Source organism: Rhinoderma darwinii, chromosome 8 (genome assembly GCF_050947455.1).
Source record: "Rhinoderma darwinii isolate aRhiDar2 chromosome 8, aRhiDar2.hap1, whole genome shotgun sequence".
Taxonomy (NCBI): Eukaryota; Metazoa; Chordata; class Amphibia; order Anura; family Rhinodermatidae; genus Rhinoderma; species Rhinoderma darwinii.
The window spans coordinates 18417472-18444313 of NC_134694.1; the positions used below are offsets into that span (position 1 = coordinate 18417472).

The window sequence follows — 26842 nt, forward strand, 5'->3', positions numbered from 1 at the left end:
CGTCAAGGAGTGGGAAGGGGTTAAGAGGCGAAAGCCTCTTAATAAATGTGTTGTATCTTTTGGCCGGCTATGTGCTACATTTGTGGCGCCACGACTGTGACCGTGCACCACACATTCCCCCCACATCGGTCATAAAATAAAAAACCCACCACTCCTCTACTCCAGCTCCCTCATCAATCCAGCACCGCTTGTGCAAGGTCCTGACGCCGAACAGCTTATACGCGATGCAGCACTTCAATGTCATCAGTTCTGCGTTGCGTACAATGTCCTGACGCTGCACGGCGGCAGTACATTGTATGAGCGTCAGCATGCTGTAGGTTTCTGAGGGGACCCGGAGGGGAGAAGAGGAGCGGTGAGGTGAACAAAATTATTTTTTTATTTAACTGTCCAATGCGGGGGGGGCGGGGGTACCATTTACGGGACCCAGAATGGGCGTTAACCTTGCTACACACTATAGAGCAGGGGTGGGTACCACAGGATATGTCATAAATGCCTCTGGGACCCGCACCTATCTCTAGATCGGGGCCCCCTAAACCCCGTTCTACCTCTCTGAGTTTCTGCTGATTTCCAACCATGAAGAAGAAAGCAGCTTAGCTCGCTGAGCAGCACTGTTTCCGTAACTCCCATAGTAGTGAATGGCATTTATGGAAGCCCTCCATATGCGAGTTACGCTGTTTCCGTAACTACTATTCAGTTCTTTGGGACTTAGGAAACAGCGTAGCTCAGCGAGCTTCGCTGTTTTCTTCTTCATGGTCGGAATTCATAAGCTTCAGCACAACACAAAGAGGTAGAACGGTGTTTAGGGGGTCCCATTCTAGAGATAGATCTGGGACCCAGATGTGTGACCCGCATCTATCGGACATTTATGACATATTCTGTGGATATATCATAAATGTCCTTGATGAAAAAAAAACCTTTAAGTCACTTGGACCTCACTTTGAGTAAGTAGGATGCATGGACAGAGCCAAGGAGGGAATGACACAGCAGCAGCGTGAGGTCGGGCGTGCTGTGACGAGAGTGGACCAGTCCAGAGACCTGCATACATAGAAGTCTGTATAAAACACTCAAAATGAGGTGCATATAAAGATTTCTGCATACACAGCTCACCCTGAGAGCTGCATACATGGATGTAACTTTGTATATAAATACAGCAATGTCCTCAGTACTGTGGTCTTCATGATCTGCTCTTGGCCACGGAGGGAATAGCGAAGGTCAGAGTAAGGTCGGGGCGTGCTGTGACAGGAGTGGACGAGTCCAGTCACCTGACCTCACTTCACTGACGTCAGGTCAGATGACTGGACTGTGCCGGCCCGGGAGTGGACCAGTCCGGTCACCTAACCTCACGTCACTGACTCCGGTCAGGTGACCGGACTGGTCCACTCTTGGGCCAGCACAGTCCAGCCACTCCTGCCACAGAGCAGCTGTATCGTTCGCTAAGACCTGAATCCGTCAGTCCCGCGGACCTGACAGTTTCAGTGACAGCGGGTCCTGTCAACCTGTTTTCACTGAACCCGTTGGTAACGTGGACCTGATGGGAACAGGATATAGCGCTAGATACAGCTTCTATGTATAGAGAATACAGAACAGCTTTATCTCAAAAAGTAAAACAAATTTTTTATAAAAACGAATTATAAAGTTGCACTAATCACACTGACTAACCTTTTTTATTAATAAACATGCCTTTCAAAGTTTTACATAGCCTATAAATGGCATTCTTCCTCTATATTTTTTTTCATCCTTCACCTCCAGGTGCCTCTGCTGCTGTCTAATTATCCCTATAGTCATCTCACTGCCCCTGATGTAGCTCACGCACCCTCCAGGTGCTTTTCCACCCACCATGTGCCTTGTAGCCATGGTAATGCCTCCCTACCTGCCAGACACCTCACTGTCAACATAGTGCCTTGAGGCCCCTGATGGCACATCTCCATGCCCCAGGTGCCTCACTGTACCTGACGGCGCCCCTCTAGCCAACAGGATCTTCCCCATCCGCCATGCAACTCGCTGTGACTAGCAGCACCTCCCCACCACCACTTGTGTTGTTATTCAAATCGAAAATCGGCCATAGGTTGATAAAATAAATCTAGATTTAATTTTTGGACAAAATTGCCCAGCCCTACTTTAGAGGAAAAATGGGAAAAGGTTTTTTTTTTTTTTTTTTAATTTTTGTACTAAAAACGTTATTTAACTTTTTTTTTTTTTACACATTTCGTTAGTCCCCCTAGAGGACTTGAACCAGTGATCATTAGATCGCTGGTACAATACACTGCACTACTAATGCAGTACATTGTCATTTTTACTTGCTCCTGTTAAGCCCTGCCAGAGGCACGGCTTAACAGGACATGAGGAAACGCATGCCCTGGGACCTTCATTAGGCCCCTGGGCTGCCATGACAACCATCGGCACCCCTGATCGCATCGGGAGGGGCATGAGCTATCAGTGGGGGGTGCCCTCTCTTTCTAACTTCTTAGATGCTGCGATCGTGCTTGATCACAGCATCTAAGAGGTTAAACGGCCAGGAACAGCACGATCGCTGTTCCTGGCCGTTAGTCCTGGCTGTCAGCTTTAAAACGCAGCTGATACCAGCTGCGTATGGAGCGGGCTCAGCAGGTGAGCCCACTCCAAACATCAGGCCCCTGCACCATGACTGAATAGTACATCGAGGTGCGCAAAAAGTTAATCATTTCAGTTACATTGGCATAAATAAATGGCATTGATAAACCTCATTGGGGCAGATTTGCTAATGCAGTCTAACCGTAAACCTAGACCAGTCAGTCAGAAGATGCGTCAAATTTATCAGTGGCGTACACTGTATGATTAATTTGGCGCATCTTGCTCAACATGTGGGACACTTTTCTCTTCCTTATACCACCTCTTGGTTGGCTGAGCTTAAAGACTTCTTTGGTCGCTAAAATTTGGTGCACTTCAATGCATTTTAAGCCACGCCGCTTTTCTAGACACACTTGAAAAATAGTGAGGCACAAATATCTGTTCTTTTTGGGGCATATCCTTCATAAGTAGGACTAAAACTTAATGCAACATTGACGCATTTTATGACAAATCACATTAGTAAATCTGCCCCAATGTCTTCTTTATGAAAACATTCAGTATATCCAGGGCGGACACAGACAGCAGAGGGTCCTTGGTCTCCTATATCTGACCATAGAGCATCTCCCATGTCTTTTCAATAATCCACTAGTAATTGTGAGTATGTAATTCATTAGCTCAGTCCCTTACATGAATTCCAATAGAAGAGTAGAATGCTGATTTTAAGGTGGCAGTGGATCCGGTGGCGTAACTACCGGTGGCTCCGCTTGCAGTCGCTGTGGCTGCTACAACGGTAGCGACGCCACATTCAATAGTATCTGGGTCCTTAGGACACAGATACTATTGAACACTATTGCAGAGCAGGGAGGTATCTCCCTGCTCTGCCATAGGCTACAGGCTACGTTCGGCATGATGACGTCACTGGATCACACCGGCCTACGCAAGTAACTCGTCGGCTTTGTGGAGCAGCAGTTGGCGTTGTGGAGTAGCTCCGTTCGTCGCGGGAACGGGGCCTAGGTAAATAGAAAGTATTATGTTCTATTTGTTTGGGGGGGTGATATATGACGCTATTTACAAGGGGATGTATGGCACTATCTACAAGGGGGAGCACTATCTACAAGGGGGCTGTATAGCACAGTCTACAGGGGGATGCTGTATAGCACTGTCTACAGGGGGGGCTGTATAGCACTGTCTACAGGGGCTCTGTATGGCACAATCTACAGGGGGGATGTATGGCACAATCTACAAGGTGGCACTATCTACCAAGGGGGGCTGTGTGTAGCACCCAGGGGTGCGGGGCCCAGTCAATAGTTTGATATGGGGCCCAAAGTTTTCTAGTTACGCCTCTGAGTGGATCCTTTACCTACTGGGCCCTTGTGCAGATACAAATGGTGCACATATGGCACGTCCACCTCCTGAGTATGCATATACAGAAAAAAAAATGCAGGGTGCTTTGAGCTCTGATGTTACCACACTTGGCAGGTCAGGTAGTGGAAGGCAATGATAAAAGTAGACAACGCGTTTTTTGGCACCAGAGAGGGGACATATCAAATAGAAGTGACATTGGCAGTTTATATACATGACGTATGAAGGATACTTACGTCATATCTGGATAGGGAAAGTATGGAGTGGGATCACTTCACTGTAACAAGCAATATTGCGCTCGAGTGCGATCGCTCTCGTTTAGCCCCTCGCGACTCGATGGTTATGGCAGCCTGTGGGCCTAATGAAGGCCCCCCAGGTCTGCCATCTTTGTACTCCGGCAGGGCTTAAACACAATGTCAGAAACGCAATATATTGCAATACATCAGTATTGCAGTATATAGTGCAAGCAATCCAACGATTAAAAGCAGTTAAGGTTTTTTTTATGTACAATTTTCCCATTTTCCCTCTTAAGCATTGTAAAAAAAAAAACACAAATTGTATCGCCGTGTCCGTAAAAGTCTGAACTATTACAATATAACATTTAACACATTCAGTGAACGCCTTAGAAAATAAAAGTAAACCACCAGAATTGCTGTTTTTTTGGTCACCTGATCTCGCAAATAAAAAAAATGGAATAAGTACTGATCAAAATCTCGCATGTACCCTAAATTTTATTTTTTACACTTATTTTTCCTTGTAAATGTAGTAAAAATATATATAAACAAACTATATAAATTTGGTATCGCCGTAATCGTACTGACCCACAGAATAAATTTAACATATCGTTTTAATTGCACGGTAAACAGCGTAACGTTTGCTCGTTCATCCGCTGATCGCTACCCTGTTTACACAGGGCAATTATCGGCAACAAGCGTTATATGAACGATCGTTTGCCCGATAATTGCCCAGTGTAAAAACCCCTTAACATGCGCACAGTGCTCATATATTGTCAAATTCTTCAACACATTCACCATAATACTCCAAAAGCTACACCTTTATATCCTATACCACGTGTCAGATTTTTGCAGCACTTTCACATGCAGTAAAGAAAAATATCATTATTATAATAGCACTGATCTGTGCATTCAATTGATTTAAAACACTTAATTGTACACCATTAAAACTGTGCCTGCAGAGTCTGGAAAAAAAAAATACCTATCGCTGTTCTGTTTGATCAGTACAAACATAGAAGCAGAGTAAAGCTATCAATCTAAGCATCTGTGTAGATTCCATTACTTCTGCAGAGCCAGCTATGAAGCAAGAGCTAACAGAATGATCGAGCGGCAGCATTGCTTCTACTACATGACGACTAGGCATTGTTGTGCTATTTTAATACTGCAAGAAGAAAACACCATTTTGCTTTTGGTTGTTTGGTTCCGAGTGTTGCAGGCTATTATATATAATGCTAATGCTGGCAGCAGGTCAGGTGATGGTGTATATAATAAAAACATTCATTACGCTCTACCATATCAAACGACATGAAGGGGGATACAATAGTATACACTTTATAGGAGGTTTATGCCCTAGAAGAAGCCATTCCTGGCAAAACTTGGGCAGATTTTATGGTGGAATATATGCTTTTATATGCCTGTTTTAAATGCTTGTTTGTGAGTATAATAAACCCCATTTGAGTATATACTACCTGCTGAACGTTTTTATCGCACCATGTTCATGTTTTATCTTTCACAACACAGTGGATATATCACACAAAAGATCTTGGATTGAAAGTACAACAATCAGCCGGTGGGCATTGACTTAAGTTCTTGAAAGGAGGAAAGTGTATACTATTATATCCCTATTCATGTTGTTTGAGCCGGTAGAGCGCAATGAATTTTTATATTATATTTATTATTTTGATGAATTTGGGCCACTGTTCTTTTACATAGTTGTGACTCCCGGCTCTTAAATAAGCATGTTGGTTGGACAGATAAATCTTTGGATTATTGTAGGTGATAGTGTAGCCTTAGCAAAATAATATTGACGGTGGCATCGGTTCGAGTGATAAGCGACAAGATGTAAGGGCCTGCTCAAATCTGCGTTGGGGGCTCCGTTAGGGGCCTCAATTGGAGATCCGGCAGAGATTACCGGAAACAATAGTGCATCAAACCATGGATGCCCTGACGGAAAACCGACAGAACCCATTAAAGTCAATAGGTTCCGTTGGCCGCCAGTGGTATCCGTGTTGCAACGCAACCATTGAGTACGGCATTCTCTTATTCTGCTCCTCTGACAGAGCAGAACAGTTGAATGCTCTGACGCAGATATGAACAGGGCCAAAGACGTACGATTAAGTGTAGCCTGTATCACAAAAGCTTCAAAGCCAGAAGATCATGAAGTCAGATATCCCCTGCAGTCACCCTCAACTTAAAAAATCAAAGTAGAAAATGAATTATAACTAATCGAGAATAACTATTCTCTATCATGCGGAATTTCATTATAAATGCAAATAAGTACATAAATAAATTAAGGTTTTCTATCTTCAGATCTTTGTCAGAACATTCCGTTCACTTCTTCAATTGTTCATAAAATTAGTCTTGGAGAAAAAGAATTTAATTAAATAGATTTACACCCTTTCTATATAGTGGTTCTAAGAACTTTTTAGAATAGATACTCTAGATACAGATTACCAAGTATATAACCCACATACCAAGGGACCAATGGTCAGTGCTTTCTACACTTAGTCATAGCCACTTTATGTCATAGGGTGAAAATATCACAGAATGAGAAAAAGAAGGAACGGATGTGTAAGACTTGCAATGCAGACATCAGCGAAGGGTTGGGAGGGATCAGGTAGGGGTTCGTTGTTTTCTTGGCCATTCTAGATTGAGAGGAGGTCTTGCAATCAGTAATTTTTCAGGCACTTTCAATTATTATAGTCTTAATTTTCATGCAGGAGAACACAAGTAGTCCTTTATATAAAGTCATCACTCTCTCTCTCTCTCTCTTTGTCTTCACAAAATATATTATAGTTAAAAACACACTAACTTTTCAAACAATTTATGCTTATCTAATAATTTACCTGATACAGATAAACTTTGGAATTTACTCACTTTTAAAATTGAGTTGTTTTATCCATGCAAATCCTTTGTGAAATTAGTGCCACTAGGTGTCTCCTTTCCTGTAATCTGCTGTCCACACTCTATTGTGAAGCAAAGTCCGTCCCTGGTTATAGAGCAGAGTTGACGGGTTGCAGAAGGTGGGGGGTGTCTCTTCACTGCCTGCCTATAAAAGTCTATGGAGAGGAGAGGGTGGAACAGAAGGAGGGAGCAGAGAGAGAGTGAGTCAGCAACACACGCTACATACAAGTCTATAGAGAGGGGAGGGGGAGCAGGGGGAGGAAACAGGAGCATAGTGAGAAAGACACAGACTGCTTGTAAGATTTCTATGTCACCCCAGTACCGGATTCAACGCTACACTGCTCATTACTGCTGTATAATTTCCATGCGGCAGCTGCTTTTATATATGTGATAGATAGAGATAAGAGAGCAGAATTCTCCTCTACTATGTTTGCAGTGTATAGAAGAAAACTAAAAGAGAATTAGAGCTAGATCCTGTAGAGGGGAAAACTGCTAAATAATGCAGAATACAAGTCATATAATGGTCAGAAGTCGTATTATTCCATGTACACACATATGAAAACTTATTCTGAAAAGTTAGGTAAGCTTTAGGATACTCTCTCATGTAAACCTGACATCTACACTCTCATTATAACGAGCCACCTCCAGTTAAATAACCCAAAACATTTCCTACATTCATCCTAACCTTACTTTATGCAGAAAAGAACCAAAATCCCAGTCCATGTACATCACCTACCAATAAACAGTCTGACACCTCTAAAACAATATTGCACTATGGGTGCAGAGATTCAAGTGCCACGTGGCCCTGGTGTATGAGGGGGCTCTAAACCCCTCTGCTAATAAGAAGACATAAGTACATGTTGGTGCTATATATAATATCTGTTATCAAACTGACAGTGGACTTGTAGGTATAATCATGGACTGTATTAAACATTATTACTTTACATCTGCCTAGATGGTAACATTTTATAATGCCGTCCAGGGACACTTTCTGGCTGAGCCTTTTTACGAAAACCCATCGTACTCAAAGGTGCCTTGAAAAAACAATTCAATGTGATTATAAAATAAAAATTTACAATTCTAAACGGTCCTTTTCAATGAATAATAACTTAAAAAGTCTATAGAATGTGAAATGATGGTAACTATTACATGTAAAATTTAGGGAATAAGATGTTTTCGTACGCTTGGTCAATGCTAAAACAGAGACGTTTCCAAGGACGTTGCCATACTACAGCTCCATATAACTTCAAAATTGTAGGGAGGCGTTATAAGGACCCCTGGACTATGGGACCCTACTTTACCTCTGTATGCCTCCAATTTCATCTAGATGTTTATTCTATCTGAATCATGGAGCTTTGATTCTAGCAGAGAATAACCCTGTATTATGGCACGGCACAAAACACCATATGGCAGCAAACTGAGTGAGTACAGCTTTCTAGTATGAGGCCTCCAGGGAATCTATGAGCCTCCCTAATGTGTGCATGAGGCCAAATAAAATGTATAATAATAATTAAGTCTGCATTCACACACTACAATTGAACAATTGAGTCACACGGGAAAATAATAAAAAGCTTCCAAATAGATGCAGGCCAACCGGAAAAGTGCTATTATTAGTTCCTCAGTCTGATATTTTTGATTGGATAACTAGTGTATCTTCATTTTAGCTTTCATCATTCTCTTGGGCATCTTTGGCACACTTTGTACAATTTTAATTTTAATTTTAAATGTATTCATTTCCGAGGCCACGTAATTCTGAGGAATGTTAAATGAGAGTGTTCAGTGCATTCCTAATTATAAGCTGTGTTTTATGATAAGACTGTCTACATTCATAACTGGAACTGGAGAAAATGCCTCAAGAGCGGATATTTAGCTATCTTAAACGTTGTCGGCGAGGCATTTCTGTAACAGAATCTCTTTAATGCACTGCAAGTCATGTGAAGTTGCAAACGAAATCTCTCTAATCTACACCATGAGAGGGGTTTAAAACTAATATCACATAAAAATAAATTAAATGGTGCGGAGGCAGAATTATGCGGCTCAATTATTGCTCTATAATAAGATGAGTGACAGGGCACTTTAGAGGAGAGAAAAGCACAGATTATCATAACAGCAGGATCGGGAGACAGGTACACTTTATTTATACCGAGCATGAGATTTATAATAGGCCTGAAGCCAAATGATGCTTCTGTAGATACATTCAAGAATCAGACTAGCGGGTGCCGGATCAATGTTAGGCAGTTGGGGAGATTAAATTAGCCTTTATCTTTTATTAAAAGGCATAAGCCTTTTCACCTTCACTGTTACTCGCCTGCCTGTGGGTATTAGAACAATAAACAAATCCGTTTCACAGCCGAGATGGCATTTCAATTCTCAAGCGGATGCTCAAACATCAGGAAAACAAGCTAGTGCAGCTATTCTAGTACACGATTGAATATTAAAAAAAACACATACGTGCACATAAATCAAAGGTTAGGAACTCCCAATAAGTTTTGCACGTCATATCACAACAACATAATGTCTGGTTGGATAAAAAGCAAATCCTTATTGGGTATTCCTAATATAGACATTTATGTCATATCCATAAGACCACCTCTGGCACTAGTCATAATTGTAATGACAGGGGTCCGGTGACCCCAGTTTTGTATTAGAAGCAGAGCGGTGTCAGTGGTACTAAGGAGGAGAAACAGAAGAGAGTCGCCCACACATGCAGCGTGTGCGGCCCTCCCCATTAGTCTATGAGAGTTATGGACACAACAGTGTGCTAAAAACAGCATGATTATTACATACAGTACTACAGATACGGTTTTCAGTAGGAAACGCTAATAGACACATACTTGTCTAAGTAATCTTTGTGTAATAGTCATGCAGTTAAAAATTGGTAGACTATTAATCTGTGTGAACGAGGCATAATAGCAAAAGGAAATTTCAGAGGCAGGAAGACAGTGGGAAGGCCCCATTTAGGTGGGAAGATCAAAGGAGATGCTTAGGGTTAGGAACTTGCAACAGGTAGCTATAAGGACAATTGGAGGAAAGAAACTTAAAACAATAAATTACTTAAAGGGTTTTTCCCACAAACACATGTCCACATATGTGATCGCCAGAGACAGTGGTCCCGGAAGTCACATAGAAATTAATGAGGCGCTGGCCAAGCATGCGAACTAGCTCTCCATACTCGAGGAGTACTTTGGGGCACTTTCAGTCCCCCGTTCTCCTCATCGCTGGGTGTCCCAGCTGTCGGACCCACAGCGATCACACATGTATGCCCTATCCTGTAGATAGGGGATACATGTGTTTTGTGGGAAAACCCCTTTAAGGAGTATTACACAAAATATAGTACAATATAGAGCAAGCTTAGGTATATCATATTTCCAACACTATACAAGCCTGTGCTCTAACGTGTAAACCACAAACATCAGATACCCGCCTGTAGCTTGAAAATATACCAACAATTAGAGTGCCACCATAAACTTGCTAGGAGAATGGTGATATTGGGGAACATGAGCATAGAGAGTCCCTGTTAATTAATGTGCCGGATACATAAAGGATTCTCAGGAAAACTCAGCATCTACTGCAATGATCTCAATGTGTAAGCCGCTAGGGCTTATATTCCTTCAGTACCAGCAGCCGATGTAAGCAAATTCCAGCTATATGATGAATACTAAATTGGTGACGCTGATGCCCGTTTTCTGGCTGTCAGCAATTGTATATATTTAATCATGCACCCAGCATGGGGGCCTTTTGACGACAACTGACTCAGGAGAAACATCTTTTTATTTCTTCCTATCTTTTATCCAGCCTTTACTCTATTTCAACATGTGTAGTTTATGTGATTCTCTTTAGGTTGGGCTACATCCATGGTCATGCTAAATAAATGAGACTTCAGAAGAACTAATTAACTTGCCATAAAGGTCAGTTTTTGCCCAGTTTCTGGAATTACTCAAATGTTTTACATTTTTATTCAGCTTTCATATAAGTTGATTTACATTATGCCATCGGTTACTTATAGTATATCTCATCTTTTGGGCAGCTTTTTAAAGCATTTTGTATATGTACTTTTGTGGAGAGAGTTGAGAAGTCTGAGGTTACGAACATACACAGCGTATTACAGTAGCAGCAGTGTGGGTGAGATTTCAATAAATCTTGTCCCCACACAGTGGAAAAATGCAGCCGAAAAAAACTCACATAAATTGACCTGGTGTGCTGTTTCTTCAACCGCAGCATGTCAATTAATGCTGCGTAGTCGCAGCTCTTATGCTGCAGGTTTTCCATTGAATTCAATGGGGTACTGTAACCCGCAACAAAGTGGTGTGTATTGCGACATTTGCAGCGGAATTGCAGCGATTCCGCTGCAAAAATCGCAAGTAAGAAAAAAATAATAAAGTTATACTTACCCAGAGTTCCCTGCTTCTTCTCCAGTCCGGCCTCCTGGGATGACGTTTCATCACATGTGACCGCTGCAGCCAATCCCAGGCTGCAGCGGTCACATGGCCTGCAACGTCATTCCAGGAGGCCGGACTGCGAGCAGAGAAGAGGGAGGGGGTAAGTATGAACGTTTTTTTGTATTTTTCCGGCGCTGCTTTACGCAGCGAAAATTTAGCCGGAAAAACGCCCTACAACTTAATTTTTTTCTTACTTGCGAATGTCGCAACACACACTACTTTGTTGCGAGTTTAAGCACCCCATTGAATTCAATGGGAAAACCCACAATAGAAGAGCTGCGGTTACGCAGCATTAATTGACATGAAGAAACCGCACCGCAGGTTAATTTATGTGCGTTTTTTTAAGCAGCATTTTTCCGCTGTGTGGGGACAAGATTTGTTGAAATCTCACCCGCACTGCTTCTACTGTAATACGCTGCAGATTTTCTGCAATGAATCTGTTGCAGAAAATCCGCTGTGTATGTTCGTACCCTAAAGGGGTCTACTGGTTTCAGCAAATAATGTTTATTTATTGTATAATGAAAGCTACATTGTGTATTAATTCTCTCTCTATCTCAAATCTCTGCTCGATGACCACACAGGTGCACAGCTCATTAGAAGAGAGAGCTCTGATAACTGTACTGTAACAAGCTGTGCTCCTGTGTGAGCATCACTTGGACAGATTTTCAGTCTCTGAAAGTAAACCATGAAACTCTGAATTACATCAAGCAGGGATCCTGAATTTTTCATTATACAATTAATACGCAAAAAAACGAAATACCCATTTAACATTTTTACTGCCCAATCCAATGGTTCCTGGTTATGCACAATAAGTAGATGCTGCCTCAGAGTTTTCTATCGAAGACAGAGACATGTTTGTATATTACGATGCAATGAGTAAATTTAAGGAAAAAAATATGAATCTGGTGTTATTTCATCCTCCGAATACATTTGTGGCCTCATTGCTGACTGTACTTTATATTTCACTCCTGCCCTATCCTTCGCAACTGTAATTCCTGTGGTGAGAGTCTCTGTCTACAGATCTAACAGAAAAAAACACCTAAAGAAGAATTTTGTCTGGCAAACTACTCTAAAAGGAATAGCATTACCATGGTAAGCAACAACACAGTAAACAAGACTTTATAGTAACCTAGGAGTTTCCCATGGTAATAGTGTTTATATTGTTGTCTGGAAAGCATAAAAAAAAATGATGGAATGATGTAAAGTATAAGATAAAAAAAAAAGACATAAAGGTCAGTTTCACACAAGCGTATCAGAACTGGCAGACTCCAGCTTTTCTAATATCAAAAGAACAGCTATTAGTCTGAATGGCCGACATGCAATGCTACGTAGATTTCTTGGCTGGCCGCAGGTTTCTTCGGGAAGAATAAACTGTGTACTGGGGGTGCCAGGAGCGGGATCCTGGGGAATCAGATGATCGTCCCAGGGGCTGCATTCTAAAAGGGGTAGTCTATGATGAGACAACCCCTTTAAGTCCCCAACTTTGAATAACATAGGCTACGTAGTCAGCAAATGTACACCTAGAATCTTTGTGATCTCTCTTTTAATTTTTTTAGACTCATTTTCCTTTGTGCAGTCTAGACAAAATATAACGTTGCTACCTGGAAAATGTCAACAAGCTGCTGTTGATAGATCTGTCATTCTTATTGTGTGTCTATGAATGGCCTGTCGTTGAGAATGGCTCTTTAACATTTTAATACTCTCTTGATGTTCATGGGATAATTAGCTGAGCTGCCAAGTGTATCAATGTACATACAGCATAATTAGAATAAACATAAAGCCGTAATAAGATCTGTCAGCAGCAAACAGTCTGCTAATGTATGGTTTCCAGGTAGCAAAAGATAATTTTTTCACCTGCACAAGGTAGAAGTCAAGCAAATAACAACAAAAAATGTAATGAATATATATGACAAAGTGTACTGCCTCTGATCCTAGATACATTCAGAGAGAAAGCCCAGTGAATTGCATTTCCATTGACGTCAGTTCAAACCATTGGTACTCAGGTCGCTGGCTGTAGCGAGTTGTTTGTCCCCAGGCTTATTCCCTCAATAAGGTTAGTGAATTAGAACAGAGAAGAGAGTCACTCGTCACAGCAAGCGACTACCCATACAATACCAAGGGTTAAGTGAATAGTCAAGTAGACAAAGAAGACAAAGATGGTACCAAATCAAAAGATAGTATCGTGTCAGGGTGAGACAAGCTTGCCAACTGTGGGCAGTGTAGTATCAAATAAGGAGGCCATGATTGAGGCTGGTAGTTAACAATATGAAGTCAAGAGGCACCCAATGCAAGATAAAACAATGAATCTGGTAGAGTAAAGGGCCTTTTTACACATGCCGATATTCGGCCGATGCAGTGGGCGCCGATCAACAAGATACGATTATCACATGAACGAGCGTTTTATCGTTCATCTGCTGATCGCTGCCCTGTTTACACAGGGTAATTATCGTCAACGTGCGTTCTATGAATGCTCGTCTGCCCGATAATCGCCCAGTGTAAAACTCCCTTAAAGTTCAAGCACACAAATAGAGAGCTATCACAGTACTATCATTGGCACCATCTTGATGGCAGCAAACTCTTTAAATACAGATGTTGGATTTGGGGCGGGCAGTGCTCCTGGCCTGCTGTATCCTTCGGGCATAGTAAGTGGTGGCCACTGCAGGGCCTTAGAAGCAGTGCAGGAACGTGGCAGTTACATTTCTTCCAACAAAGATGCTTTAATTTCACAACAACTGGATAACATAAAGGGAGTCTGTCAGCACTGTAGTTGACTGACGGCTCTGGATGCAGGGTTAACCTTAGGTTAGAGGGTACCCTGTGTAGGAAGTTTTTTTTCAGGGCCTAGCAAAAAAGATCCTGACAATGGCCAGAATCAAGACCTTGTGTGCCGGGCCCTGAAGGACTTGATGTAAAAGGAGGGCCTATTGTCTTCCTAGGCTATGGGCCACTCGCATATCCGTCCCCTAAGGTTATGCAACTGGCAGTGACATTACAAGGCGCTTATAGTAACCTATTTTTCACTGTTTTGATGTATTTTTAGTAGCAATTTTTACAACATCTGAAAAACTGCAAAACTTTTTCTGCATTTATAAGAATCATAGCAAAAAAAGACTACAAATCGGTGAAAAAAATAGTACTCAAAATCCTTACCGTGACATCTGTGTTGGCCCCACTAGACCCACACACCTCACTACACCTCCTTTTGTCGTGGCTTTACAATGTATAGCATCGGGGTTAATGGGAGCAGCGCTGGGCAAGACAGAAGCAGCTGGACAGGAAGCTCGGAAACCAACTCCCGTGATGAGTCAGGACATACATAGTCTGTGCGTGCGCTATAATGCATGGTTTTAAAAATATATATCTTTTTAATTTGTTATATCTAGTTCATTATTTTGTTGGGGCTAACAATTTTCCAGTTAAAACACATCATATTTTCCCCATGATATGTCCTTTTTAAGGATAATGGAGAAGACTTTAGGCATACCCAATGCAACTCAATCAGTCAAGCTGAATATTGTTAATAAACACCTTGCATTGGTATCAAATATAAAGCTGTCTTGAGAGGTGACAATCAGCTGAGTGTCTTGGGTGAATGACCTCTTTGCACACTCTGAGAACATCCCTGATTCTGAATCATGATCAAGCCATAAAATGTTCAGATTAAGCACTGTAAAACTGTCAAGCTGCAGTATGTATGCACTTTAAATCAATAGCAATAAAGCTTAGAAAGATGCACAGTTATCGGTCTAGTTTTTTAGAGCTAAAAAATGACAGACTAACATTCTGTGACATGGTGCGCCTCTACCACAGCAGTACCTCTAGATAAAACTAGTCGTTTTCAGTGTTTTAATACAATATCTCACAGTACTCTTCCTTTTCATAGAAGACATTTAGCTGTCTTGTCCTCTTCCATTTCACCTTACTATCTATAAACATCATGGTCAGTGGTACCACACTAGTGCTTTTTTCTTCAGTAATGTACTATACTGGTGGTCACATTGGTACAAACAGGGTTTGTTTGGTTTAGGAAACACATTTTCAAATATAAGTTTTAATATAATGGGGTCCTTCAAATGGGACCTACACCAATTAGCCAGAGCTTATATGAGTGATCTCTTAATGGTTATGACGTCACTTCCAAGCAGAGATGCTGGACCAAGGAGGCAATCATGTTGTTGTTGTTTTTTCCATTGATCAGAAAGGGGCACTCTGGCTGGCACTACAGTATGTATAAATGTAACAGGTGGGAGGGAATTTAGGATGGGAGAAGAAGGCTTCAATACATGTGAATTGCCGCTAAATGCGTGTCGAAGACTCGCAGTGAGCAAGTAGAAATGAAGGGGAAGCAGCACTGCACCCCCTTCAAAACAGCTGATTGGTGGGGGTCCCGGGAGTCGGACTCCAACCCATCAGCTATTGATGGCCTATCCTGAGGATAGGCCATCAATTTTTACTGGCTGGAAAACCCCTTTAAGACTCCTCTCACAACAACAGACAATGCTAAACTGACACTGAGACTCTCCAGATAGCACTAGGCAAGTGGCAGGAGTTCTGTATTAAAGGGTTTCTTCTATCATAGAATATTATGGCACATCGCTAGGATATAACATTCCAAATTGCTGTGTGACCAAACTTTTTGATCCACAGCGACGCTCCCAGTCACCCCCTGTGCAGGAAATTGCAATACTGCCAGGCACTCCTCCCCTGTTGGCACTATTGGTACTCCATGGAAAAATGGCTCAGTACATTAATAAATGACGCAGTTTTGTACATCATATTCTCTTTAGTAATTCATGCACGGTCCCCGCTGTGTTATAATGCTTTAAGGGCATTCTTGGTTCATTTATATGGATGTCTATGAAAATTACAGGCACATACTCAAGAAAAGCAACATCCATTAATATGAATCAACACATACCCCTGAAGGTTTGCCCAGACCTCTTCAGTTAATTGTGCCTGAATCTCTTTACATTAATCTTAAATGGCCCACCATGACTGTTTTATGTACTGAGTGGAATAATACTGTTCTCATTATAAATTAGATACATAGTCTTAGCCCATATGGTTGGCTCCCTAGATAAAAGACATTGTGGATATTTTTCTGGCTGCTCAGTCCTCCATGTTTGTCATACACTTAACTCTCATATTGCACTTCTTTGTATGAAATTACAGCAGACATATATTTCTCAATGCTACCTGACATTTTATGTCCCCGTGGGACTATATTTCACAGGGATTAATGACCCACCCCATGCACACTGACACTCAGTCTGCTCCCTGCTCCAGATTAATCTGATGAGCAACCGTGACCAATTAATGTGACAGGGGCTCTTCTCTGTATTCTAAACACCAGTGATCCAATTAAAGCCACAATGTATGTCTTATACAACGAGAAAAAATGTCACGGCAGATAAACGCTGAGGGAGATTTATGGAATGTAGCACAAACAGTATAAATACTTGTCTTTTGTGTATGGATTTCCAGGATAAATGGAACGTTTCATCAGAAAATTACCTAATGTTTAAATCAGGTTTTATGTTAAGCATATTTTTTTAAAAAAAATTTTGGTGATGTTTTTTTTACTTTCTATTTCATTATTTATATTAAAAATGAATGCTAAAATCTTGAAGTTTTCACTCTGGCCACTGAGCCTCACAATAGACTGACACTTCCTGTTCTGTAAAGATCACTTCTCAGCAGTCATCTCATTATCATCACAGGCAGGATTTCAATGATAGGTAACACCTCTATATAGATAACACAGGATCAACCATTGACAATAGACTGATCCTTCCTGTTCTGTAGAGATCACTTCTCAACAGTCATCTCATTATCATCACAGGCAGGATTACAATGATAGGTAACACCTCTATATAGATAACACAGGATCGACCGTTGACAATAGGTGATGGACACAGCTCCCCTCCTACCCCTCCCTGCACAATGACCTCTTCATAGATCACAGAGAATGCCCAAAACACTCTCCCATAAAAGTCAATGGGTACCATCCTGTTCACAAGTCCCTATGGTTCATGTGGCTATGGTAAAACATAGCTTTAAATATTGTTAACAGCAGCTCAGGCAAGATGGCTGCTTCCATAATAATGTACAGAAAATAAAATGTAAAAAAATCTACAATCAAACAATAAAAACTGATTTAAAAAAATTATGTCTCACCATTTGGTTTTAATTAGGGAAAATATATATAGGTTATACATTCTCTTAGTGCTGTCAAATGAAGTAAACCCTGCAAAAGTGCTGATAGTGTTCTTTATTAATGAGTATATCCTTCTTATTGTTATAATAAGCTATACAGAGTTCTGTAGTTCTGAAAAAGTTTATGTTTAAGTTCCTATTATGGAATTGTATTCCCTAGCACACTTCTAACACTAAAATCACTCCCTCTCCGTATTACAAATACCCGTTTAAACAATTTTGTAAAAAGATTAGTACTGCCGGCAGAAAAGCAATCGCCAGCTCAATTTGCAGGGGTGGGTTTAGAGTAATCTGGGCCCTCTGAAAATAAGGTTCATAGGTTACTTATGTACCACATAACACAGTTTACTGGTTCTGTATGACAGGGGCAGGTTGTCATTGCCAGATGTGATAACAGTGCTGGACTGAGGTTAGACGGTGCCATGGTACTATCAACTACTATAGTTTTTAACAGACATACAGTATAACAGTACCATAGAATGCCAAATAAGTCCCACACCGTGCCCAAATATCAATGCTATACATTGACTACCTAATAATATAATCATGCATTTACTTCTATACAATTCCCATAGCATATTGCCATTGTTTCCAAATAAACCAGTGCTTTAATAATACTGCAATACAGTGCTCATGTAAAAGTGTCATATAATGCCCAAATAATACCACCATACATTGCACAAATTACAAAATTTTATGACAATGACATATAATTCCCATAACATATTTTAGGGCACCTTTACAAGTCTGTCATTTACAGTTGCTGTGCTGTAAATCCCACAGAAATGTTACCGAAGTGTCGGGATTGTGAATAGACATCCCGTCCTGGTTGGACGCGATGTCTATTAACTCTCAAGACACTTAAGTAATGTTAGTGTGTGTGTATGTGGCTGCACATCATCATCTTGTAAGATCACTATGTGCAGAGTAAATGAATGGAGAGAAGTGTATGACGCTGATTGGTCAGCGTCATACACTGCTCTCCACAACGCCCACTTGGTCAAAAAGTAAAATACGCCCAGTTGTCTATTAAGAAAGTCATTAGTATAAAGCTAAAATCATTCATAACTCCTTCAAAAATAAAAAACACTGCTGTAATCTACATTACAGCGCCGATCACATTAAGATAGGCCACTTATAATGTGGTGACAGAGCCTCTTTAAGGGACTTGCCCAGTGACATGTCTCCCCTGAGATAAAGCGGATCTGTTACCTTAACATGCTGCTTTAGGTGGGGGCAGCATATTACTGGGACAGGTTTGTTCTCCTGTAGATACTGCCACAGTGCCCTCTGTAGATACTGCCACACACCCACCCATAGATAATGCCACAGTGCCCTCTGTAGATACTGCCACACACCCACCCATAGATAATGCCACAGTGCCCTCTGTAGATACTGCCACACACCCACCCATAGATAATGCCACAGTGCCCTCTGTAGATACTGCCACCCACCCACCCACCTGTAGATAATGCCACAGTGCCCTCTGTAGGTAATGCCATTTTGCCCTCTGTAGATAATGCCCCCTACCCCCCTAGATAATGCCACAGTGCCCTCTGTATATACTGCCCCCCCTAGGTAATGCCACAGTGCCATCTGTAGATACTGCCAAAGTGCCCTCTGTAGATAATGCCACAGTGCCCTCTGTAGATAATGCCACAGTGCCCTCTGTAGATAATGCCACACACACACACACACACACACACAATGTGATGTCAGGGGCAACGCAGAGCACTAATATATGTTCTGGAACTCTGGGGAAGCCCCTGACGTGACTTTCCATATATGGACAGTGATGTCGGGCAACCCCAGAGCCGAATGTCCCAGACTGAGCGCTAGTATCGCTCGTCCTGGGACTCCAGCTCTGCTCCTGACATCACTGTCCATATACGGACAGTGATGTCAGGGGCAAGCCCACAGCCAGAGTCCGGGGCACAGCGCTACTACCGTGTTTCCCCGATAGTAAGACACCCCCGATTGTAAGACGTATCGGGGGTTTCAGGGGGGTCGGCTAATATAAGCCGTACCCCGAAAGTAAGACATATGTCTTACTTTCGGGGAAACACGGGGGTATTGCCGCCTCCTGCCCACTTCCGCGCCGCCCCCCTCTCCATACGTCACCGCGCCGTCCTGTGATGGCGCGGGTACTGAGACTGTACCCACGCGATCAGCGGCAGGAGCACGGCTGTTATACACAGCCTGGCTCCTGCTGCAACTGCCGGAATCGAAGCGCGCGCCGATTCCGGCAGTTTAACCCATTAAATGCCGCTGTCAATAGTGACAGCGGCATTTAATGTGTTTGACAGAGGGGGGAGCTCCCTCTGTCACCCGATCGGCGCCCCCGCAAACAAATCGCGGGTCGCCGTCGGGTTTCCATGACAGCCGGGGGTCTAACAAAGACCCCCAGGTCTGCCTTCAGCATCTGCCTGTTAGGCGATGCCGGAGGCATGACCTAATAGGTTGCCTGTCAGTTTTACACTGACAGGCAATAATGCTTCGGTATACTAAGTATACCAAAGCATTATATATGCGATCGGCACATCGCATAGTGAAGTCCCCTGGTGGGACTAAAAAAAAATAAAAAATAATTAGACAATTTTTTTCCAATATAAGACATACCCCGAAAGTAAGACATAGTGGGGCTTTAGGCCCCACTACACCCTTGCCATTAAATTACAATGTATCCAGATCCTACGCGTTTCAGTATCACCATCAAAGTGATACCTCATCAGGGATTCATAGATATTGATTCTTAAATTGTTAAAGGCAAAACACTGGATAGCACTGTTCATGTGCTGATTTTAGCCTCCAGACGCGTGTACGGCTCTGATGTACTGGCCGCAGCCTGTTAAAAGAATGGAAATCAAAATATATATCCAAAACAAAACCCAAATTTTAACTTCTATAGGAAATGCTTGCTGCTTGTTATTTCCACTATGTATTTAACGCATACCTAACTTTTCAGTTAACTTTTCAGAATAAGCTGTCATATGTGTGTACATGAGGAATAACACTATTTATGGCCATTATATTCTGCATTATTTAGCATTTGTAGGTTTTATCTCTAATTCTCAGTTGTCTATGAGATAGTGGGTGCAGCCTAGCTGGTATCATGTCTTGTATACACTGCACACATAGAAGAGGAGAATCCTGTTTATTTATTTATCTCTATCTATAACATATATAGAAGCTGCAGCAGCATGGAGGAGATTAAACAGTAGTAATGAGCAGTGTAGCTGATAATCCAGCACTGGGGTGTGTGTCTCCTCTCTCTCTCTGCTCCCTCCTCCTGATCACCCCTCTCCAAAGACTTGTATTGGCAGGCAGTTAAGTGGCCCACCCCCACCTTCTGCAGCCGTCAATTCTGCTCTTTAACCAGGGACGGCCAATGCTTGCCAACAGGAGGTGGACAGCAGATTACAGGAAGGGAGACACCTAGTGGAAGTAACACAGTAGCACAGTAAGCAGCACGGTAAGATAGTGTAGACTCACCTGAATATAATATGGTTTCCTTTTTTCAGATGTGTGGCTCCATGCAGAAATATATTATTCTTAATATGCAATTAGGCTGTTTGGAGCAACGAGGGCGTCACCATTGCTCCAAACAGCTCTACCTTCTTTTCCCAGTCAGCCCCTCCCTCCCTTTCTTCTCTCATTGACAGGGCCAGGCAGTGTAGAAGCCGTGATCATGCCTGGCCCTGTATTCTAATGATCGAGCCTCAGCTTCTGAATCAGCGCATGCGCAATACAGCACTGAAGTTTCACGTGTCGAATTGGCTCTACTGCACATGCGCCGATTACACCACATTAATCCGGTTGTAGTGTGACGTAATCGGCACGGTAGAGCCGATTCGACCTGTGTAACTTCAGTGCTGTGCACAGGAGAATACAAGGCCAGGCGTGATCACGGCTTATCCACTGCCTGGCACTGTCAATGAGAGAAGGAAGGGAGGGACTGGGGAGAGAAGGTAGAGCTGTTTGGAGCAACGGTGACGCCCTCGTTACTCCTAACATCTCATTTGCATATTAAGAATAAAGTTATTATTGCTGCAATGGAGCCACACATCTGAAGAAGGAAAACAGCGTTATATTCAGGGGAGGTTACACTATGTTACCGTGCTGCTGCTTTTATATGCTCATTTCTGGTGATAGATTCCTTTTAGGAGAAGCTACTAGCTGGCCAGGCACCAACAGATACTGTTAGTTGAGGAGAGAGAGCATCACCTTCCGAATGTTTTGCTCTTCCCAGGTATTTATTCCCTATATGTATTTATGTGGACAGCAAGATACACAGAAAGGTATATGCCTATAATAAGTGATCGATGCTTTCAAAGGTGAAAAGGGGTCCTGTGCCCATAATAGATGTGTTCAACTCCGAGCATCTGCCCATTTGAGAGATGAATTCCCAGGAGTGATCAAACCTCTAGGGGATGTTGGTTTCTCTATAGTGAGCTACTATCTCTAATAAACCAATAAAGACATAAAATAAATTTGAACTTTGTAATCCCAACACTGCGATTCCACCTTTACTTCAAATAACCACTCTCTTACAACAATAGCAGGTGTAGAATAAAGGGAACTCTAATCGTTGTTGTTGGGGTTCATGTCACCATACACCCTTTGCCCAGGCCAGGAGGTCCTGGCACTTGATCAACCTCACACTTTCCAATCACTTGTAGAAGAGAAGAATGGAATGACTGTTGGGCTAGTTGTGGAGAGGGGCCCCTGAGAATGGAATCTACCCGAAATCGGACCACCACTTTCTATAGAGAGCTATATAGCAGCTGCCTCTACATACAATAAAGCACTATATTTGATTAAATTGTGCAGCAGAAGCTTCTGTCAAATGAATGATAGTACCTTTATGTAGAAATTATGTAGATGGTGAATACATAAATATATCAGCACAGGTCCTCTAATTGTATTTAGCAGTATAAATATTTCAGTCTTATACCGAAGGAAGAGTCCAAAATTGGAACGGAGCGGTGAGGGTGTTGGATTATGAACATCTGCTTTAATACATTATAATGGGCTAGACTTATTAGGTCTTCAGTCAATTCCTAAATGTCTTATCTTTGATAAGTTTCAAGAGAGCAGCGATTATTAAAATTCATTGGCATTGCGCCCAGATATAAAGCAGGTTTTGGGATTAATGGAAGATATTTTAATTAATATTGTGTTTCCCTATTTGCTGCTGTCGTGTAAAAGTTATACAAATTAAATTATATTATTTTTACTATAAGACTCCAGGGAAATTAGAGAAAGTTTGTGTAATATGCGATAATAGTTTGATTCATTGCATATTATAATACTCGCTAGTAAGGTGATAATGCCAGCCTGTAGTATGAGGGTGCTCTGTGATGTTTTCTTATCTGTATCTGATGATCAATGAGATTTTATATGAAATTTGTCATACGGAAGTCTTAACGCCTCATCCATACTCCTGCACACAGAGTCGTGTGCAGGAGTCCTTGTGGCGGCACATGTATATCCTGCAGCTTGATACTCTATCCAGTGGCGAATTAAGTAGACCATAGGCCCTGGGCTGCAACCCAAACTTGAGCCCCTCTTCTCCTCCGCCACCCTGCCGCGCCGTAACTAGTGCTAACACTACCTTTTTGCGCAAGCATTAACAAATGGGTGTTACGATTCCCCTTTCACAGGGCTGTGTCCCTAAATACTGACAGTATCACACCGTGTAGGAACACATCCTCCTGACAAGGGGATTGGTAACAACACTTTTTGTATCAGTCCTGGACTGCACAAAGACTTGATGTGGAATACAAGGATTTCCTATAATAAACATGTCAGGAGAGGGGACACATTCTCTACAAATCCAGTGACTCACAGGTGACGACATCTCATGCTAGTAGTTTTTTTCCCTCTTTTCTTCTCCATCCGGCCCAGAGCTCATGACGACTTCTCCTGGCCATGGCCCATTCATGCAGCCCTTAAATATAATATCACCATGCACTGCGCCCCTGAATATAATTGTGTCACACACTGTAAAGTAAAGCACCACATACACAGTGGCGCCTGTAGATTGTGCCAACAACCCATGTAGATAGCGCCACACCCCCCCCTGTAGATAGAGACACCCCCCCTGTAGATAGCGCCACACACACAAACACACACTTGTAGATAGCGCCACACATAACTCTTTGTAGATAGCGCCACACCCCCCCCTGTAGCTAGCGCCACACAGCCCCCTATAGATAGCATCACACAGCACTCTCCCCTTGTATATAGTGCCACACAGCGCTCCCTTCCTTATAGATAGTGCCACACAGCGCTCCCTTCCTTATAGATAGTGCCACACAGCACTCCCCCCCTTGTATATAGTGCTACACAGCGTCACTACACTGCATCCCTGGGATGCCATTTTATCCCATATGACTGCTGCAGTCTGAGATTGGCTGCAGCGGTCACATGGGGTGATACGTCATCCCAGGAGGCCAGCCCGGACGAATAAACAGAATTATGGGCAAGTATAAGATTTTTATTTTTTCTAAATTGCATTTTTACACTACATATGTTTGTTATTTATCACCTTTCCATTGAATCAAATGGGGAAAACCCGAAACAAATAAGCAGCGTTTACGCAAATACAATTGACATGCTGCGGAATAAAAAAAACGCACTGCAGGTCAATTTCTGAGCTTTTTTTTCAACCTATCATTTACGCAGGGTATGGATAAGAATTGTTCACATCTAATCTACTCTGCTGCTACTGTATTAGGGCTTGTCCACAATTAACGGAATTGCTGCGTATTTTCAGCACAGAAAATACGCAGAATACAGTAGCAGAAAAGTGAGTGAGATTTAACAAATATCATCCAGACGCTGCGTAAAATTTCCGACCAGAAATTTTGTCCTTGCGGTGCATATTTTTCGTGCCGCAGCATGTCCATTCCTGCTGCGGATAGTGTACGGAATTGCTGCGTTTTTCAGAGGAGACGTCACCATCTCCCAACGTTGAGAAAAACGCCGCAAAATACGCACCATTTTCTGCAGCAAAAATGCAGGAAACAGTTTTTTTTCTGCAGCGGAATTTCTGTTAGTTTCTGCGGAATTGCTGCAGAAATATATATATATATATATATATATATATATATATATATATACACACACAAACACACTATATATATATATATATATATATATACACATACACACACACTATATATACTATACTATACCTATATACAAACACACATACATACGCCCGAATCGCCCTAATGATGATCCGCCACTGACTCTATCGCATCTTATATCTCAGAGATATTTTACCCTAGAGGCAAAACATCCTCTGTATGTGTCCGTACGAAATTGGAGGCATACGGAGGTACAGTAAGAGCCCATACACTTTTTTTATGGGTGTCTGATAACCAATAAAGTAGGGGAATTATGTATTATTGCCTATGTGATTCCTCAGAAGCATTTTTATAATACCAAATGTTTATCTATAATATTAATTCATATTGTTGCTCTTGATTCAGGCTATAATGACATCTTTTAACACATGATGCCCACTTTAAAAGTGCAATGCAAAAAGCATCAGCAACGAGATTTAAGTTATCTAACTTAAGGAGGTTTTACACTGGGCAATTATCGTCTCCCTGTATAAACAGGGAGACGCGCTGCCAACATGATAATAATGTATGGGGACTAGCGATCGGAGTAATGACTGCTCGTCCCCATACATAGCTCCTTGTGACAGGAGCAAATGAGCGCCGATTAACGGTGTCCCGTTGATCGGCGCTTGCTGCACCGGCCGATTATCGGCCGGTGTAATAGGGCCTTTGAGTTGCATTCCAATAAAAGCTGACATAAACTGGGCCGGCGTTAAGTTGGATGATGCCGTGTGTGGTACCTTTTTTTTGGCAACCCCTGTTCTCCCCCTATTTGGTATACAGTTTTAAAGTGTAAAATAACCATACTACTCAGTTTCTAATAAACATCACACAGTATGGTGCCTATATAACAGTGCCATACGTTGGTCAAATAACACTTTCACACAGTTGCCTAAGTAACAAGACTATACAGGGCTGCCATGACCTGCAAAAAAATATTGTACAGTGCCTAAGTAGGAGTGCAATACAATGCCTAAATAAATACCACCATACAGTAACCAGATAACGGCTTCATATATAAAGTAATCTAATATCCGTGCCATACAATGTCTAATATAGTATTATGTTTTTTCTTCAGATCGCACAAATCTTTCGCCTTTTACAATGTCTAATAAAACGTATATATCATTGATATTAGGAATCATGGTGGTGACAAGATTTGGGTGCCAGGCCTTCTGTGGCACCCCCTTCACCAGGGGCAGCAAGGGCCAGCCCTGGACATGCATTATGCAATACTGGTATGGTCCCAAAAATATTTGCATCCATTCCTATTGGAGAGCTATGTTTGTGCTTTCTAGTTTAGGCCTTAAGACAAAATCAGCCACAAAGTTGCTTGCTAGTCTAAGCCATAGTCACTGTAGGATTTTAGGACCTGTATTACACCTGATTTTTATGTTACCTTATATCTTTTTATGCAGGTACTTTATTCCATAAGAGAATATTCACATGTCCTGATAATGGTGCATCAGGGCTCTGTTTTTTAAACAAATCGTTCTAAGGAATGTTCCACTTTCGAGATCTTGGTTTGTAGCTGGGGTGAGGATCGGTGATGGGAGGTCTTCCCCTCTGCCCCCCCCCCCCCCCAATTTTTTTCTGTCTTTTTTCCTTTACATTACATGCCCTCTTAGTAAGTTTCTATGATATATGTTGTTTGTTTACATTGCATACGTTCACTTGTTTTGTGCCTGCGAGGCCATAATTTGCTATATTGACCTCCTGTTATAGGGGTCACTCCCTTCTGTTCCCTTTTTAACTCATAAGTTGTTTTATTGAAAATGTTCAATAAGGAAGAAAATAAATGTTCCTAGAAATACTTCTTTGGAAAATGTCTAACAACGTGCTTGTTATTTTAACATATGGTGTTCCCTACCAAGTCTTTCATCGTTGAAGATAATGCGGTAAAAATCACCACAAATCAAGCAGTAAACGATGTGGTTTTTTAACTGCTATGTCGCATTAGCCTTTTTATATATTCTAATCACTGTAAAAAAAAAAAAATCTAATGGTC

The 26842-nt window shown here is 41.9% G+C and overlaps 1 protein-coding gene and 1 long non-coding RNA gene across 3 annotated transcripts in view; one reads left to right on the forward strand and one right to left on the reverse strand.

The window, feature by feature from the left end:
• LOC142659350 (uncharacterized) overlaps positions 1-26842 on the forward strand; it is a 162421-nt gene that overhangs the window by 115100 nt on the left and 20479 nt on the right. The window contains exons 4-6 of the long non-coding RNA XR_012850312.1: positions 10887-10954; positions 12506-12577; positions 13421-13538. This is a non-coding gene — a long non-coding RNA (uncharacterized LOC142659350). The remainder of the gene's footprint in view (positions 1-10886; positions 10955-12505; positions 12578-13420; positions 13539-26842) is intronic.
• WHRN (whirlin) overlaps positions 1-26842 on the reverse strand; it is a 130004-nt gene that overhangs the window by 99076 nt on the left and 4086 nt on the right. The gene's annotated exons all lie outside the window — the stretch shown is intronic.